This window comes from Mandrillus leucophaeus, unplaced genomic scaffold (assembly GCF_000951045.1).
Source record: "Mandrillus leucophaeus isolate KB7577 unplaced genomic scaffold, Mleu.le_1.0 Scaffold269, whole genome shotgun sequence".
In the NCBI taxonomy this organism is placed as follows: domain Eukaryota; kingdom Metazoa; phylum Chordata; class Mammalia; order Primates; family Cercopithecidae; genus Mandrillus; species Mandrillus leucophaeus.
Window position 1 is genome coordinate 2,659,610 of NW_012102798.1, and position 18,703 is coordinate 2,678,312.

Consider the following 18,703-nt stretch of genomic DNA (forward strand, 5'->3'; position numbering starts at 1 on the left):
ATTTAAAAAATAGAGATGGAGTCCTGATATGTTGCCCAGGCTGGTCTGAAACTCCTGGCCTCAACTGATCCTCCCACCTCAGCCTCCCTAAGTGCTGGGATTACAGGCATGAGCCACTGCACCCAGACAGTGGCTATTTTTCAATCAAGTATATATAAGTAACTGCACTCCATTGTGAGACACTCTTAAGTAGAGTCCATTGCTGAATTTTTTTGCGCCATCATGTTACCATTTAGATCAGCAATGTTGATTACCCTAGACTAGAAATAGTGAAAGTGTAGGATACATTATCAATTCAGTCCCTGCCCTGATTTTTTATGTCAAAGTAGCTATCTAACCTTAGCTTATTTTATTTTAATCTGCATATAATTCCTAGAAATTGAGTTTCAGCAAAGGAGTCCTCATTACCTGAGGTCTGATTTAGTCAGGCATTAGTAAATTTGGATGCGTAGTTCCTACTATAATGCTAGAATACCCACTCTGGATCAGTCTGTTGCTGAAAGTTTTTGCTGTAGCAGAAAAAGTACAAAATAAAAAAACCCAAGTCTTGTCTTCCTTTCTAGATGCTATTTCTCAGATTTGGTTTGCCACTGAGGAGTTATTTAGCCTATAGAAAAGAAGCTTAAATTATTTGTTACATATACATAGATTAGATATATATGTATATATATGTGTGTGTGTATATATATACACATATGCACATATATATATATGCGCGCACACACACACATACCCATACATACACATTGTCCACATCTTAAATATTATTAATAGTGAATGTGATCCATTTCCACTAAGAACAGAACCAAAAAGAAGTGGAGCAGGAGGCTTTTGAGTTACCTATTTGGGAGAAATTCCTAACTATAAATGGCAATGTAATAAATATATTCTCACAGGTGGGTCTATAGAATTTCTGTTATTGGAGAATTTAAAAAATTAGGATATAAAATTGTCTGCTAGGATAGTTTAGATAGTAGGTATTTAGGTGGTAGAGAAGGGAGAGGACTGTAGTGGAAAAAAAGATTTGAAGTTAATAAACCAGGGACTCTAATCCTGGCTCTGTGGTTTATAACTGTATGTCTTTAGTAACTTACTTTCCCCTCTTGAGCCTCAGTGTCATCATCCAAAAAGTGAGGGTTTTGAAATCAATGGTTTTTAATATCCTTGCTAGCTCTGGCATCCTATGAGTCTGGGTGCCTACAGATTAACAAGATAGGCTCACAAGGTTCTTTCCAGCACTGAAATTCTGTTCTTCTACTGCATTTGAAATGCAATATAGTTCAGTTCCATTCATTCATTCCCCCTCATTCAAACAACTAGGCCAAGAACTCTGAAATGATTTATGTTCACTCCTAGTCTATCTCTATAAGGGGGCAGGGGCAGGCATGGAGTCTCAGGAGTTGACTTTTCCATCCCCTCTGCTTGGCATTCTATCCTTCACCCCTGCCAAAGATGGCAATATTCATGCAAAGGTATTTGTAGTTTTTTCACTGGGTGTCTGACAGCGGATTTTTCCTTGTGACAGTAGAAAAGGGAGAGCTTTTCTTGTCACCTAATGCAGGGCTGTGGTCCTTCTCACTGAGCTCAGTGACATTTTCTAAGAAGGGTGAAAATAATCAACTCCAGCTCTCACCACCACCTGCTGGTAGTAAGTTTTGTTTTAATGCCACCTACTGCTGCACCCAAAGAAAACACATTGGCTTGGGAGGGAACCAATGGTAGCTAAATGGAGTCTATACCATCTCATAAATCTGAAGTCATGGCCAACTATTCTGAATAATATCTTTACTGCTGTTCGTTGCCATGGGGTGTTTTTACCATTTGTAAGTGGATTCAGTGGGATCCAGTGGGATGCTGATATTGGACAACCTGATTCCAAAAATACCTGGATCTGCTTAAGTGATAAGGACCAGACAGTAGATTTAATTTCATTTGCAACATCTCTGCTTCAGTACTGAATGTAATTTTTACAAGGTCCTTGGTATAGGGAGGAAGATTACAGAAAGGGAAACCACTGAAGACAAATTTCTCCTATTATAAAGGTATCACAGGCTGATTCAGTCTAGGTAGGGACTGAGTTGTCGACATGCCTCACTGTGAATCTAAGTTGTGTACATTCTAGGACTGTCCTCAAGAACACCAGGTAATAACAATCCCTTGAAGGGTTAAGCTCTTTATCAGTGTTCCATGCAGGATTCAGAGCTGCTGGTGATGTGAATATATGGCTCTGTAGCAATTTGTATTTCCATGTCAGAGGAGGCTCTACCACAGTGGTGTATAGAGTTATCCTTAAGATACAGTGAAGCAGGAATCACTCCAGGCCTGTGCTCTGTGGTCCCAGCATCAGCAGGTGAAGCTGGCCATATTGTATATTATTGTTATTGGCAATTAGCAGTTATTTACTTCTCCTTTTATTCTTATATCTCCCTCAGTCTCCTTATTACTCCCAATGACATTTTAAAAAATGCATCCACCTTGTCACTGCTGTCCTTGATGTATAGGCAGAAGCTCCATCAAGCAAAGCTGCCCTCGGTGCTGTGTTAATCAGATTCATCCATTTAAAAATATTAGGTGGAAGAGATAAGATCAGTCCCACAAAGTTCATTACCTTAGGCCCTATTCCTATCCCCTACCCCACCCACAATGGGCATCTCTGTTGCCTAAGATTAGTCCTCCCAAAACATAGTGCTCATAATGGTCTGTGATAAAGCCTCGTTCAGCAAGTTAATAAGAACCCTTGGTTTCTTTGGCTGCTGTGGAGTATTTGCTCTAATGCTGAAAATAAGTAAACAGCACTTGCTTCACTGAGCCACAGCTGCTGGATGGCTTGGGGAGAGTCCAAATATATGTAATTGGTTGTCTCCCTTAGGGTGGCAACATTTGGAGGCCCAGATGACGAATGGACTCTCCCACTGCAGAAGACATTCATGCAAATGATGACATTCATCCAAACAAACCTGGCACCACAGGATAAGAGGCAGGACTACAGAGGGCTGTTGCATACCGTCTAAGTGCCAAGAAGGGCAGGTGGTCTCCCCACCCACCCCCAGTCATCTAGGACCAACCTCAGATTCTCAAAGCAGAGACTCTCAAAGCAGCACTTCACACACAATACCATGATTTTAACTCTCTATCAGCCGGACTGATAACCAACTGCTACGCACTGATATGGCTACTCAATTGTGAAAATATTGAAACATTTCCATACCAGTTGGTAAATAGCTGTCACTCCAGCTGTTCCTTCTACGACATACCCAGACCTCCTCACAATCCAGCAAGTAAAGGGTAACATCTGGAACAGCTGGTAGAATCTAGAACCCTGCTCCAGCACCATAACTGGCCTATATTTGGATTGACTAGTTTCTTAAACAGTCTGAATATCACTATAGTAGGCAAAACCCTAAAATGCTCCCCCTAGATTTCCCACTCTAATAATCAAGACTATTAATATGAAAAGATACCACAATTGTGATTACGTTGTATTATGTGGCAAAAGGGATTCTGCAGATGTAATTGAGGTTAGTATTCAGGGAGATTATCCAGGTAGGCCTAATCTAATCACATAAGTCTTAGGAGCAGAGTTTTCTCCAACTGGTAGCAGAAGGGAATGTCAGTGTATTAGTCTGTTCTCATGCTGCTATGAAGAAATACCAGAGACTCGGTCATTTATAAAGAAAGGAGTTTTAATTGACTTACAGTTCCACATGGCTGGGGATGCTTCATTAATCTTATAATCATGGCAGAAAGAAAAGCACGCAGGTCTTACATGGTGGCAGGTGAGAGAGAGTGAGAGGGAAGCGGGAAGAGCCCCTTATAAAACCATCAGATCTCATGAGAACTCACTATCATGAAAGCAGCATGGGGAAACTTCCCCCATGATCTAATCACCCCCCAGGAGGTCCCTCCCCCAACATGTGGGGATTATAACTTGGATTGTAATTCAAGATGAGATTTTGGGTGGGGACACAGTCAAACCATATCATTCCATCCCTGGCCTCTCCCAAATCTCATGTCCTTACATTTTAAAACACAATCATCCCTTTCCAACAGTCCCCCAAAGTCTTAACTAATTCCAGCATTAACCAAAAGTCTAAGTTCAAAGTTTCATCTGAGACAAGGCAAGTCCCTTCTGCCTACGAGCTTGTAAAATAAAAAAAAACAAGTTAGTTACTTCCTAGATATAATGGAGTTACAGGCATTGGGTAAATACACCCATTCCAAATGGGAGAAATTGGCCAAAACAAAGGGGCTACAGGCCCCATGCAAGTCCAAAATCCAATAGGGCAGTCATTAAACCTTAACATTTCAAAATGATCTCCTTTGACTCCATGTCTCACATTCAGGTTACAATGATGCAAGTGGTGGGCTCCCATGGCCTTGGGCAGCTCCACTTCTGTGGTTTTGCAGGGTACAGCCCCCTCATCCTGGCTGCTTTCACAGATTGGTGTCGAGTGTCTGTGGCTTCTCCAGGTACATGGTGCAAGCTGTCAGTGGATTTACCATTCTGGGGTCTGGAGGATAGTGGCCCTATTCTCACAGCTCTACTAGGCAGTGCCCCAATGGGGACTCTGTGTGGGGGCTCCCACCCCACATTTCCCTTCTGCACTGCCCTAGCAGAGGATCTCCATGAGGGCTCTGCCCCTGCAACACACCTCTGCCTGGACATTCAGGTATTTCCATGAATCATCTGAAATCTAGGTGGAGGTTCCCAAACCTCAGTTCTTGTCTTCTGCCCACCTGTAGGACCAACACCACATGGAAGCTGCCAAGGGTTGGGGCTTGTACCCTCTAAAGCCATAGCCCAAGCTGCACCTTTTAGCCATGGCTGGATCAGTTGGAAAACAGGGCACCAAGCCCTTAGGCTGCACACAGCAAGGGGGTCCCTGGGCCCAGCCCAGGAAACCATTTTTCCCTCCTAGGCCTCTGGGCCTGTGATGGAAGGGACTTCTGTGAAGGTCTCTGAAATGCCCTGGAGACATTTCCCCCCATTATCTTAGTGATTAACATTCGCTTCCTCATTACTTATGCAAATTTCTCCAGCTAGCTTGAATTTCTCCCCAGAAAATAAGTTTTTCTTTTCTATCACATTTTCAGGCTGCAAATTTTCCAAACTTTTTTTTTTTTTTTTTGAGATGGAGTCTCACACTGTCACCCAGGCTGGAGTGCAATGGCATGATCTCAGCTCACTGCAACCTCTGCCTCCCGGGTTCAACCAATTCTCCTACCTCAGCCTCCTGAGTAGCTGAGATTACAGGCGCCTTCCACCATGCTTGGCTCATTTTTGTATTTTTAGTAGAGACGGGGTTTCACTATGTTGGCCAGGCTGGTCTCGAACGCCTGACCTCGTGATCCACCCTCCTTGGTCTCCCAAACTGCTGGGATTACAGGTGTCAGCCACTGTGCCCAGCCCAAACTTTTATGCTCTGCTTCCTACTGAATGCTTTGCTGCTTAGAAATTTCTTCTGCTGGATACCCTAAATCATATCTCTCAAGTTCAAAGTTCCACAGATCTCTAGGGCAGGGGGCAAAATGCCACCAGTCTCTTTGCTAAAGCAAAGCAAGAGTCACCTTTATTCCAGTTCCAAATAAGTTCCTCATCTCAGCCTGGACTTCATTGTCCATATCGCTATCAGCATTTTGCTCAAAGCCATTCAACACGTCTCTAGGAAGTTCCAAACTTTCCCACAGTCTCCTGTCTTCTGAGCCCTCCAAGTATTTAAGAAGTTTCAAACTTTCCCACATTTTCCTTTCTTCTTCTGAGCCCTCCAAACTGTTCCAACCTCTGCTCATTACCCAGTTCCAAAGCTGCTTCCATATTCTCAGGTATCTTTACAGCAGCGCCCCACTCTTGGTATGAATTTACTATATTAGTTCATTCTCACGTTGCTATGAAGAAATACCCAAGACTGGGTAATTTATAAGGAAAAGAGGTTTAATTGACTCACAGTTCTACATGGCTGGAAGGCCTCAGGAAACTTACAATCATGGCAGAAGCCACCTCTTCACAGGGCAGCAGGAGAGAGAATGAGTGCCAACAGGGGAAATACCAGATGCTTATAAAATCATCAGATCTCATGAGAACTCATTCACTATCATGAGAACAGCATGGGGGAAACTGCCCCCATGATTCAATTACCTCCCACTGGATTCCTCCCATGACACATGGGGATTATGGGGATTATAATTCAATATGAGATTTGGGTGGGGACACAGCCAAACCATATCAGTCAGCAATCTGAAGCACAAGGAAGATTTGATGTGCATTGCTGGCTTGAAGATGGAGTGGGGCAAGTAGTAAGAAATTCAGGCAGTGTGCAGGAGATGAAAGAGGGCCCAAGCTCTCACTATAGAAATGAATTCTGTAAACAACACATATGAACTTGGAAGCAAATTCTTCTCCAGAGCCTCCAGATAAGAGCTCAGCCACATTAAGACCTTAACTTCAGCCTTGTGAAGGCCAGTATGACTGGAGTGGAGTAACCAAGGGAGGAGAGGGAAGTAGGAGATGGAGTCAGAGAAGTAATGGGAGTGAGTGACAGATCACCTAGGGCCTCATGGACCATTGGAAGGACTTGGGCTTCTATTCTAAACATGATAGGGACCCATGGGAGGGTTTTGAGCAGAAGAGGTACATGATCTAACTTGTAGTTTAGTAAGATTGCTGTGTCTGATTGGGAATAGACTAGAGTGGGATAGGGGCAAAGACAGAGAGACCAATTATGAGACCATTGCACTAACCCAGACAAAAGCTGGTGGTGGTTTTGGCCAGGTTGGTCATGATGGCAGCAATGAGAAGTGGTCAGATTCTGGATATATTTTGAACTAGATCAGATGTGAAGTGTGAGCAAAAGAGAGTAGTGAAGTATGTCATCCAGGTTTTTTGGTCTGAGTAACTGGAAGGGTGGAGTTGTTCATTACTGAGATGGGGAAGAGTAGGAAAGGAGCAGGCCTGGTGGGGGAAGGAGGTGAAACAAAGATCCAGAGTTGACTTTTAGACATATGGAATTGGAGATGCCTATTAGACATCCAGATAGAGGCATTGGGTAGGCAGTTGTCTATAGGTCTAGAGGAGAGTTCCAGGCTGGCAATAGAGATTTGAGAGTTACCAACATATGTGTAGTATCTAAAGCTATGGAACTAGATGAGATCACTAAGGGAGTGAGTGTGGAGAGAAAAGAAAAGAGATCTGAAAATGAAGTCTGGGGCACTCCGATATTTAGAGGTTGGAAAAATGAGGATGGATTATCCAGAGAGACTGAGAAAGAACAGCCAGAGAGATGGAAGAAAAAATCAAGATAATGTGCCATATTATGATACTATATTATTCCCAATATGCTAATAAGTCATATGCTAGTAAGTGGTACTGTCTGGATTTAAATTGAGGTAGTCTAACCCCAAGACCCATGCACAGAACCTCTACACTATCATGTCGACACTTACCTTGAGATCAAGAAGCACCTGAAATGCACTTTCACTACAAGGGCCCTAACAGACCTTCTTTCCTTTCCTCATTTTATCACAACTCTGAACTGTTCAGTCTCCTTGTCCTATCAGTTCCAGGGACAAAAGGGCTCATTATAATCCTGAGGGGACGAAGAGCCCAATATCTGCCCTAATTTCTTCCAGGATAAGAATCACTGATGCTTCATCAACATACCTATTGTCCGTATCTCAGCTCCCAAGAGCCATCTCTTAAGAAAACAGAACAAAACGTAAACCCTGCCACCTTTCATTTCCACTAAACAGTCCAAACCATGGAAGCTATAGTGAGTCTAAGGAATAGTGTAGTCTCTATTCAGGTGAAGGAGTTGCTCAATTCAAGCTGTAGGAATATCAAGACATTGGAGCAAAGCCATTTCAAATTTTAATAACTGTCTCTTCCCTTTGGGATACCCTCAAGCAATCTAGGTATTTTTCTCATCTCAGCTTGTGCTTTTCCCTGTTGCCAAACCATTGTCTGGAATCTGATCAAGGGTTGCTACATTTAACTGAGGAGAAAGAAAACATTCAGAAGTATGGAGGACATTTTAATAGTGCCCTCCTCCCTTGGGTAATGTGGAATCTATGAACACCTGCTGATAATCTCATTTCAGTCAACAATTTACATTTTCTGGTAGATTCTGTAAGAGTTACAAGAGCTAGGTGCTGTAAGTGGTATAAAGGGAAAGACACAGTTGATACCATTAGGGAACTTGTAGTTTAGAGGGAAAAGTCTGACATGAGTAAAACAACAATAGCACTATTATCACAAGAATAGTAGCAGTGATTTCAGACAGCATGGGCTCAAGAGTAGTCAGACTGCCTGGATTTGAAACCTGGAGAGCCACTTACTGTGGTTTTGGGCAACTTGACCTCTTTCTGCCTCATTTGACTTCTCTGTAAAATAGAGAAGATAACCAGGCTTTTCATTTGCTGCTTACTCTCAGGCCTATTCCCTGCCTGTTTCTTGTATCAAGAAACATTCCTCACAATCCTTTGCCCTTTGGTGTCTGAGCAGATTCAACCAATCAGATGGTAGGAGGAAGGGAGAAGCTAGAGTGTTTCTTCCCCATCCCATCCTCACTTATTTCGGTGCCTCCAGCAGCAGCTGTAGCTCCTCTGGGGCTCACCTCCAAATACCACCAGCCATCTCCTCCCTACTTGACTCTAGCTTTTCAGTGACTCACCATCTTGGCTCAAGCTCCAGCCAGAGTGCACTAGTCTTGGATCTAAGAACGCTACCTCTTCCTGTTGACCCTCAAACTCCAAAGATAAGAGGGGCTTCCTGTTGTTGCTAATCTCTAAGTTGCCTTACTATTCCCTTTTTAACTTGTCAACTCTTACATGTAACCAATCCCTGCATTAAATCTTGATTTGAAAGTCCTAGCGTGGGCCGGGTGCAGTGGCTCATGCCTGTAATCTCAGTACTTTGGGAGGCCGAGGTAGGTGGATCACTTGAGACCAGGAATTTGAGTTCGAGACAAGCCTGGCCAATGTGGTGAAACCCCATCTCTACAAAAAATACAAAATGAGCTGGGTGTGGTGGTGCATGCCTGTAGTCCCAGCTACCCAGGAGACTGAGGCACAAGAATCGCTTGAACCCAGGAGGTGGAGGTTGCAGTGAGCTGAGATTGTGCCACTGCATTCCAGCCTGAGTGACAGAGCAAGACTCTGTCGAAGAAAGAATGAAAAAGAGAAAGAAAGAAAAAAGAAAGAAAAGGAGAGAGCGAGAGAGAGAAAGAAAGAAAGAAAGAAAGAAGAGAAGAGAAGAGAAAAGAAGAGAAGAGAAGAGAAGAGAAGAGAAAAGAAAAAACAAAATGAATCAAAGTCCTAGAGTGATTTCTGTTTTCCTGGCTGCACCCCAACCAACATGTATCTGATTGAATCGTTGTGAAGTACATTTAGGAAGTACAAATTGAACCGAGCCTCGACGAATCAGTCAAATTTGGAAAGACAGAAAAGTACGGACGTGGTATCAGATTTCATTTTTGGCAAGGAAATAGCTTGCACAGCAGGGGGGATTGGCCTAGTGTTTATTAAAGGCAGTAACACTATAAGGATTGGCTTCAGTCTTCTCTGACTCCCATACTTTAATTCCCCAGGAAAGTATCTTTTCAATAGGCAGTGAAGTCCCCCCTGCCCCAAAAATGAGGAGAAGCAAATACAGTAGTCGCATCTTTAGGAACTGCATGACAAAGTGCAGAGTCTACCTTTAGAAAAATAACACAAGGAGATGAGGTACATTTGTGTCTTCCCACATCCCAACTCTGGGTCCTCACATTGCTGTCTACCTGGCTTAGCACAGAACCCTAGACTGCCTGACCTGGAAAAGCCCCAGGCACCTCCTCTAGGCCCAAACTGTGCTCTTTCTCATTCACTAAGGCTTAAAGAAGTCAGTAAATATGAATGTAAGAAATAATAATATCTAGCATATAGACAAGCCTTTATTAAATGCCAAGCACTAAGTGCTTTCTATTACTATTATAACTACTATTAATAACTACCATTTCTTAAGCATTTATGTGCCAAACACTACACACAACACTTTGTACATATTATCTCATTAAATTCTCACACCAATTTTATAAGATAGGTACTGTTATTAACTACATTCTATGGGTAAGGAAACTGAGGCACAGAGATAAAAGTGACTTGCCCCAGGGTACACTTTTTTTTTTTTTTTTTTTTGAGACAGGGTCTTGCTCTGTTACCCAGGCTGGAATGCAACGGCATGATCTCAGCTCTCTGAAACCTCCACTTCCCATCTCAAGCAATCCTCCAGCCTCAGCCCTCCGAGTAGCTGGGACCACAGGTGCAAGCCACCATGCCCAGCTCATTTTTGTATTTTTTGTAAAGATGGGGTTTCACCATATTGTGCAGTCTGGTCTCAAACTCCTGAGCTCAAGCGACCCAACCGCCTCATCCTCCCAAAGTGCTAGGATTACAGGCATGAGCCACCACTCCCTGCCAAGGGCACACTCTTAATAAGGTCTGTCCGAACCGAAGTAACAAAGATATCTCACTTTCTCCTTTCCTGCCAGCATCTCAAGCTCCCAGGCCCTGATACACAAACCACACCAGACCCCTGCCCCATCTCAGACTTCCCTGGCTTCACCCTTCCCCTTGGTTGACTAACTTGCTGACTGTTCCCTAGGTTCTAACCAGAAGGATCCTTTAAGGAGCCTTTCCCTTGGTTCTGGACACAAAGCGACTTATTTCCTAAGCTGAGATCCCCTATCACCACCCCCAACACACACCAACTAGCTCTCTTTTTCTCCTTTAGTGTGTCCAGCAGACTTCACACATCCAGTTTCTTCTCAACTCTGCCCATGATACTCCAGCCTCCCTAAATGAGCAAGCAGACAACCACAGCCACAGGGAGTAAATGGGTCAGCACTACCAAGCTCAGTCGTGTGACAAAAATTCCTCATTGAACTAACACATCCTGCCTTGAGACATCTCAGCCCTGTTCTTTGCCAGACAGCTCTTTGCATGCCTAAAGCCTCTCTTGACATTATACGCACACCAGTAAATGGACTGTACAATATCTAGCTTCAGGGAAGGAGGGAGGAGCATTGTCTCTGCAAACGCTGCAGGGGGCACCAAAGGCTGACTTTTCAGACAGACCTACCCATCCTGCCTGGGCCTGGCCCTCCCCCTGGTGGTCTGAGACAGCACCAGATTTCTTGGTCATTGTGCATCAATGCCTGCTCCTGATTTTGTCAGCAAGCTGTCTGAGAGGCTGAGAGCTCTTTGTCACAAAATTCTCAGGGTGTACTTTGGCAGGTCTGTGCCAAGCAGCAATCTCTGCTTCCAACAGCAGCAACATCCTTTGATACTTGCTTCTACCTGCTAATGATTTTGGTGACTGACAAAGATGCAAGTGGAAATGGGATGAGGACAAATGAAAGGATATAGATTTTCTTTTCCTGTCCTAAAAGGCAACAAAACAGGGCAGATATGTGAGCTACTCCTCTGGATCCCAGACTCAGATGAACATCAGGAACATTGGTAATTGTCATGAAGACTATCTTGAGTAACTCAGAGACAAGACCAACAATGCCAGTGACAGAAAGGTTCCAGTGCTCCCCCAAAAAATACCTCTCCCCATCTGCTGGCTGATGCCCCTTACTCTTTCATTCATTCACTTAACAATAAATTAAAAATTGAATAAATATCTATTGTATGGATAACTGAGTAAACTTAATAACTTAATAAACATATGTATTGAGGCACTACTATGTGCCACACTACATTCTTGGCAGTGGAGATACAATAGGGTGGTAGGTGAACAAGATAGAGTGGGTCCCTGTTCTCATGGAGTCCACATGGACTCTCCAATCATGGGACCACAGTTTCAAATTTCACTATTTGCATTTTGCTTCTTTACCTTAAGGCTGCCCTTAACCTTTTATGGGTCACAGATTCCTTTGACAATCTGATGAACATGAACAAGAAAAAAGCATATATTAGCAAACATACATAAAGTTTAGCATCTCAAAGGGTTTACAAGCATCCTCTCACTATCATCCAGAAATTCCTAACCTTAAGATTTGTCCTCAGTTATAATGCAAATATGCTTTGAGCTATGAGTAGGTCGCTTAGGACTCAGTGTAAATGAGTATGTCCAATCCCTTATTGAGATCAGGTTTTCCTATGTGGCCAAGTAAGTGAGAGGTACCATAAGGGAAATGTGCCTGAGGAATACTGAGGAGGGGACAACAAGAAGAAAAAGAGATTGGAGGCACTGAAGGAAAATGTCACCATCATCACAGTTTTGCAAAGAATCAGGTCTGCGTAGTAGTCCCCAAGTCAAAGGTACCTTTGGCCTTTACATAAAATAACAATTACCCATGGACATTCCTGAGATAAAAACGACTGTGTTTGTATTTCAAAAAATATCAGAGTTGAGGTTCAGAAAGTATTGTTCTTTGTGGTGTTCCTGGACCACTGTCCACAACACTCTGAAGGGTCGTGCCAACAAAAGGGTACCCCTGAACCTAAAACAAAAGTTAAAAAATAAAGAATTCATCCTTGTGGGATACTTAGGCTTCCTACTTAAATTGGTCTCTGAATGTTCTCTTCATAGGATACAAACAACATCTGCAGACAAGTCAAATGTCCATGGCCCAAAGGTCATTGTCTGAGGGTGTGGTTCTTTTTGGCTTCTGCCTTTTCCCCATAATCCTTGTTCTGGGCACCAGGAATCATTTGACTAGAAAGCTAAGAGATACAAACTTTATTTATTTCTGAGAAACTTGAGGTGTAAAAACTAAATGTGAGTTCTGAGTTATTAATATTAATAAGGCCCTTTCTCTTCCTGTGGTCACTGCAGCCCTGTGCCAGAGCCTGGCTCAGTGTAAGAAGCAGAAGGGCAAGGAGGTGTCCTTTAGCTGTAACAGAGAGGTCAGAATACTCAGTGGAGCATCAAAGATTACAACCCACTGCATTACCCTGCATTTTACTTGAGATCTGACAGCAGAATTACGTTATCTCAGCTGTCAAGGTAAATCTGCTTTTCTTTAAAAGACGAAATAGAAAAAAAATCTAAGTAAAAATGTGGCAGGGGAAAGTCATTGTATTTCTCTCTTTTCTCACAGAATTTTGCTTTTTCCTCTCTTTTGTTCTGTATCCCAATTTCCCCCTGGGTATTTGAACTTACAGAATTCCTGGGCCTATAAAATTGTGAGCTAATCACAAAAACATGTCAAGGAATGTATTTATCTCAAAGTCCTTCCTACTAAATGTAGCATATCAGGAGTTTCCCAGAACATAAGGAAAGGCCTCCTCATTCATTAGGAAATCAACACCAATTATTAAAGAAGGTTTGGACTAGTGTCATTAGAAACATCTCAACTGATTCCATCAGAGCTCCCACTGCCCTGGCCCTAAAGATTCTTGGGGGTATAGAGAAGTTTCCATTGCCGAATGGATATTCTAGGAGGTTATACCATAGGGTTTTTCTCTTAATACCTTATTTCATATATTTCATGCAAGAACTCTAATCAACTCAGAGATATTTCATGCTGAAATCTCTCCACCCTTAACCAGGATACACTTTCTGGCACATAGTAGGCTTTCATTTAATATTTATTGAATAAATGGACAACTTAATTAATTGCTAATGCATAAGACTTCCAGGAATATTTTAAAATGAAGACAGAGCAACTGACAAAGCTGACTTAAGTTTATTGTCTTCTTGTTCAGAGGTTAGCAAATGTTGTCTGTAAAGGGCCAGATGGTGAGCGTCTTAGGCTTTGTGGACTCTGTCTCAACTACCCATTGTAACACAAAATCGGTCATAGGCGGTACAGAAACGAATGGGCATGGCTATGTGCCAATAAAAAATGTACTTATTGACATTGAAATTTGAAATTCAAATAATTTCAAGTATCAAAAATATTATTTTAATTTTTTCAATCACTTAATAATGTAAAAAATCATTCTTAGCTCATGGGCAATACAAAACCAGGTGGCAGTCCATATTTGGCCTGCAAGCCATAGTTTACCCCCTCCTACTGTAGTTGCTTCAAAATGTGTCTATTTTCAACCTTTGAGAACTAAAGCTCTGTGAAGACATGGGTTCTGCTTTAGGTTTTCTCTATATTTCTCTGGTGTCTGGTAAAATATGGAACATATAGTAGATGCTCAATAAATACCTTTTCACGGATTGATAGGGAAAAGGTTGGGGAAATCTCTGATCTATAGTTTGTCAACTATGTTAAAAAATACATGATGCCAATTTATATCCACTGCAAGTACTTAATGTTTAGAGATCAATAAATTTCTATGGCAGTGGGTAGGGGCATTATCTAATGGAAAGAAAATCTACCTAGATGATGGATTTTATAATTATAGTCAATACAGTGCTTTATACTTTCCAAAGCACAATTGCATAACATATTCTCTTATTGGATCCTCACAAGAGCTCTATGAAAGTAGGCACTATTATCTGAATGTTACAGATGCGGCAACCGGCTTCCAGAGATTGAGACTTGCCTGGGGTTTCATGCCAGGTGTGTTTGTTCATTCAATCATTCTTTCCATAAGAACTTGTAAGTCTGCTATGTGCAAGGAAGTAGGTGAGAGGGAACTCAGGTATAGTGACCCCTGAGGTGATTTTTAGAAGCTATCTGTAAGATGGAAGTATGGCTTGGGAAGTTAAAAGTTAGCTCCTGATAAGTGAGGTAGGAAGTTAGAAAACACACATTATGACTATCTGAGTACATGATACTGGTAACAATTCCAGCTAGGGACAGACCTGCAGCTTTTCCCATGTCCCAAGTGATAAGGCATACCTCTATCTTCATCCAGGCTCAGAAATAGAAGTTCTGATTGGCTTAGTTCCAGTTATTTCTGAAAACTGCAGGTTAAACTCAGCAAAAACCACCATTCTCACCACATTATGGTAAATGTTCCCTCACTCCCCAACGGAAAGACACAGGCCAAAAGAATGATCTATGCCTCCTTGACTCAAGGCTTAATTTACATCTCTGGAGACGCCCAGTAAAGGTGACAAGCAGTTCAATGGGATTCAGGAATCCCACATCTGCTAGAATGTGCTCCCAAAATTGTGCAGTATATGACCTGCACAGCTGAATGCAGGATCTCTAAAGGGTCACTTCTGAAGCAGAAAAAGCTGCTTTTTTCTGCAGGAAACATAAGCAAAAGAGAAACCTGGGCAGTCAAAGACCTGGCTGAGTATATACAGGGATATGTTCTTCAAAATTTCAAGGCCCTGATCAGGCTCTGTTTCTGTTTCTACACATTTTGTGGGAACCTTCCTGATGCTGGTGCACTTCCCAAAAAGAAAGTATATCTCAGTGGTTAAGAGCTTGGCATCCAGAGTCTGCCCCATCCAGATGTGAGTTGTAGTCCACCAGTTTCTAGCTGTACATTCTTAGACAAATTTCTTCACTTTGGTGAGCCTGTTTCCAAATCTATAAAATGGAAACAGTAATGGAACCCATCTCATCAAGCAGTTATTAAGATTTAATGATATGCTTGAAAAGTAGCCAGGCACGGTGGCTCACACCTGTAATCCCAGCACTTTGGGAGGCTGAGGCGGGTGGATCACCTGAGATTGGGAGTTCGAGACCAGCCTGACCAACATGGCGAAACTCCGTCTCTACTAAAAATACAAAAATTAGCTGGGCATGGTGGTGTGCGCCTGTAATCCCAGCTACTCAGGAGGCTGAGGGAGGAGAATCGCTAGAACCCGGGAGGCGGAGGTTGCAGTGAGCCACAATCGTGCCACTGTACTCCAGCCTGGCGAGAGAGCAAGACTGTGTCAAAAAAAAAAAAAAAGAAGAAAAGAAAAAAAGTGGTTGGTAATATTGCTGATGCTACCCTCAGTTTCATATCTGCCTTTAGGTCTTTAATTAATTTCTTCTACAAATTTGATTGTACATCTACTTTGTGCCAGGCTCTAGGACTGACCTCTAGGACTACAATAGTGAACAAGACAAAGTCTCTAACCTCAGTGGACTTTGATTCTACTGGGGTAGCCTAAGAATAGGCAAATAGAGAGGAATCAATTAATAATTATTTATTTGCAATGATTGGTATGAGAAAAAATAGAATAATAGAGAAGTACACTTTAAGTTGGTTGCTCAGGGAAGGTCTCTTTGAGAAGGTGATACTTGAGCTGAGAACTGATGGATGAAAATGAGCCAGCTCTATGTTCCTGTTTAGGAAAAAAATAATTGAAATATATGAGGCAAAAATCTCCCCCCAGTTGCTGTCCTTTTATCCAGGCCTTTAGGCCTCCGGTCATTTTAAGGAGGTTCTGAGGGAGTCAAGCCTTGAGTTGCAGTTTTACTGGGGAAATGATAGAGGGCAGAAGGAGCATTTGTTCGGTGGGTATTGGTGTGCCCATACCAAAGCGCAGAAAGGTTGGCAGGAGAGTGAAGACCAGACACAGGTGTTTGGGAGCGAGGACACAAGAAGTTCAAGCTAGCTGGCACTTCTGATGTGAAGTGGGATGTGGCAGGATGCTAAAGACAGACTAATCTCTCCAGTTGTTATCCCACTGAATTCTGTGAGGATACTCCGGTCCAGGCAGTAACCCCATAGATAGGAAACGAAGTAAGTAGCAGATGTGCATGAAAGCAGATCGATTCTAGATCTGCTTTATCATTGACTAGATCTGTGACCCTAGAGAGGTAACTTCTGTCTCCAGCACCTCAGTTGCCGCATCTGTGCAACGTAACAACTTCATAGGGTTTCCCGCCGACTTCATAGTTCACAGGGTGGGTGTACAAATCAGATAAGAGACCGGGCGCAGTGGCTCACACTTGTAATCCCAGCACTTTGGGAGGCCGAGGCGGGCGGATCACGAGGTCAGGAGTTGGAGACCAGCCTGGCCAACACAGTGAAAACCCCGTTTCTACTAAAAACACAAAACTTAGCTGGGTGTGGTGGCGGGCGCCTGTAATCCCAGCTACTCAGGAGGTTGAGGCAGGAGAATTGCTTGAACCTTGGAGGCAGAGGTTGCAGTGAGCCAAGATGGCGCCCCTGCACTCCAGCCTGGGTGACGGAGCTAGATTTTGTCTCAAAAAAAAAAAAAAAAAAAAAAAAAAAAAATCAGATAAGAGAAAGTATGTGAATGTGCTAGGAAAAACATAAAACTCTAGACAAATGTGAGGTACTGGCTGTCTAGTGTCCCTTTCCCACTGATAGGCTGACAGGTGAAACACTTGGCATTTCATTTGCTGGTCCATCTGTTTGAGATTGGCCAGAAAGCCCTTATGTAGAGAAGACAGTAGCCCCAGAAAGTCCAGAAAGAGTCCCATCCCATGGTGGCAAGCACCACTTCTAAGGATGTAGGGAAGATTCTTCCACTATGTGAGCTCAGAGGGCCCTGCGAGGCCATTATTTCCTTTGAGTACCACCTGAGATATCACAAGAATTGTTTCTGCAGTGATAAACTGGAGACTTAAAGGAAGTAACATGTTTATTTACAAGTCTCAACTATAGTATACATATTTTATATTACCCAGAGTCCTCCATGGTGCTGTTCTTTCTGACCATATATAAGGCACCCTGCTCTCAACTTCTCCCTCCATCCTACTCCATTAAGGCCCCACCTTCCTTCCATAACAATAGAGAGGGATGGCATCTCTTTCTTAGAGCCACATTTTGACAGTTCCAGCCTCCAACTACCTTGAACTTTTTTTTTCCCTTCTCCCCTCACCATTACCCCACTTTGTGGTAGGACAGGGAGGACAGGAACAGGAGAAAAATTGAAACTGACAAGATGACTACAGAGAAGGTACGGGAAACTGAAGAAGCCCTGCAACTCTACTGCTTGAGGTTGATTTCATGAGAAATCGTGAATTTTAAAACTGCCCAAATTTCATTCTGACTTTCAGAAAGTAAATGACTTTGTTGAAGGCAACAGAGGGGTCAGAGGTTAGATCACAGATGAAGGAATCCTGGGGATTCTGTGCTCTCACCAATTTGCTTGCAACTTTTCCTGCCACATCCCTAGGAATCAGAGAGGGAAAGATAACTAAGGCCCATTGTTTATGGCCTGTATTGTTTTTATGAGTACACATGTGTTCTATATACTAAATGCTCTTGGTTGGTGACAGTCTCTCTAAATAAAGTCCAGTGATGACTGTGAAGACCTTGCAGGACCATTTTAAAAGATGAAAAGGAGATCCCTGTGCTGTCTCAGGGACCCAATACACCGGATCGATTGCAATTGTCTTTTGTTCTGCCACTTTTACTGTTACCCATGCAAGGCAGCCTGCTGGCTTTCCATTAGAAAGACCAGAGAGTGCCAAGCCTAAATAACCACTAAATATCCTTTCTATCCCTGCTGCTCCCTCTCTCATTCATTAGTTAAAAGGCCATTTCTTTGGGTTGTATTGTGCACACATTAGGAAAAGCTGGGGAGACTACTGGTTGTTTATTCTGTCTTTGTTCCTCCTTCTCCTCACTATCTTCTTTCCATAGCAGCCTGATAAACTAACTTCATTCATTTTGCTATATGGCCTGATAACATTATCACCAGGGAGGCACAAATTATACCTACTCCGCAGTGTCCTGTGTTCTATCAACAGAGAGACGGAAGATGACATAGACAGGCGAAAAGAGGGACAGGTGGAAAGGAGGAAGAGTTGCTGGTTAGCTGCTTTGCCCTGCTGAATATATACATACACACACACACACATATATTTTATATGTGTGTGTGTGTATATATATATATATATATATT

The 18,703-nt window shown here is 42.7% G+C and overlaps 1 protein-coding gene across 1 annotated transcript in view; it reads left to right on the plus strand.

Moving 5' to 3' along the window:
* TRPC5 (transient receptor potential cation channel, subfamily C, member 5) overlaps positions 1-18,703 on the plus strand; it is a 325,159-nt gene that overhangs the window by 259,726 nt on the left and 46,730 nt on the right. The window lies entirely within an intron of this gene.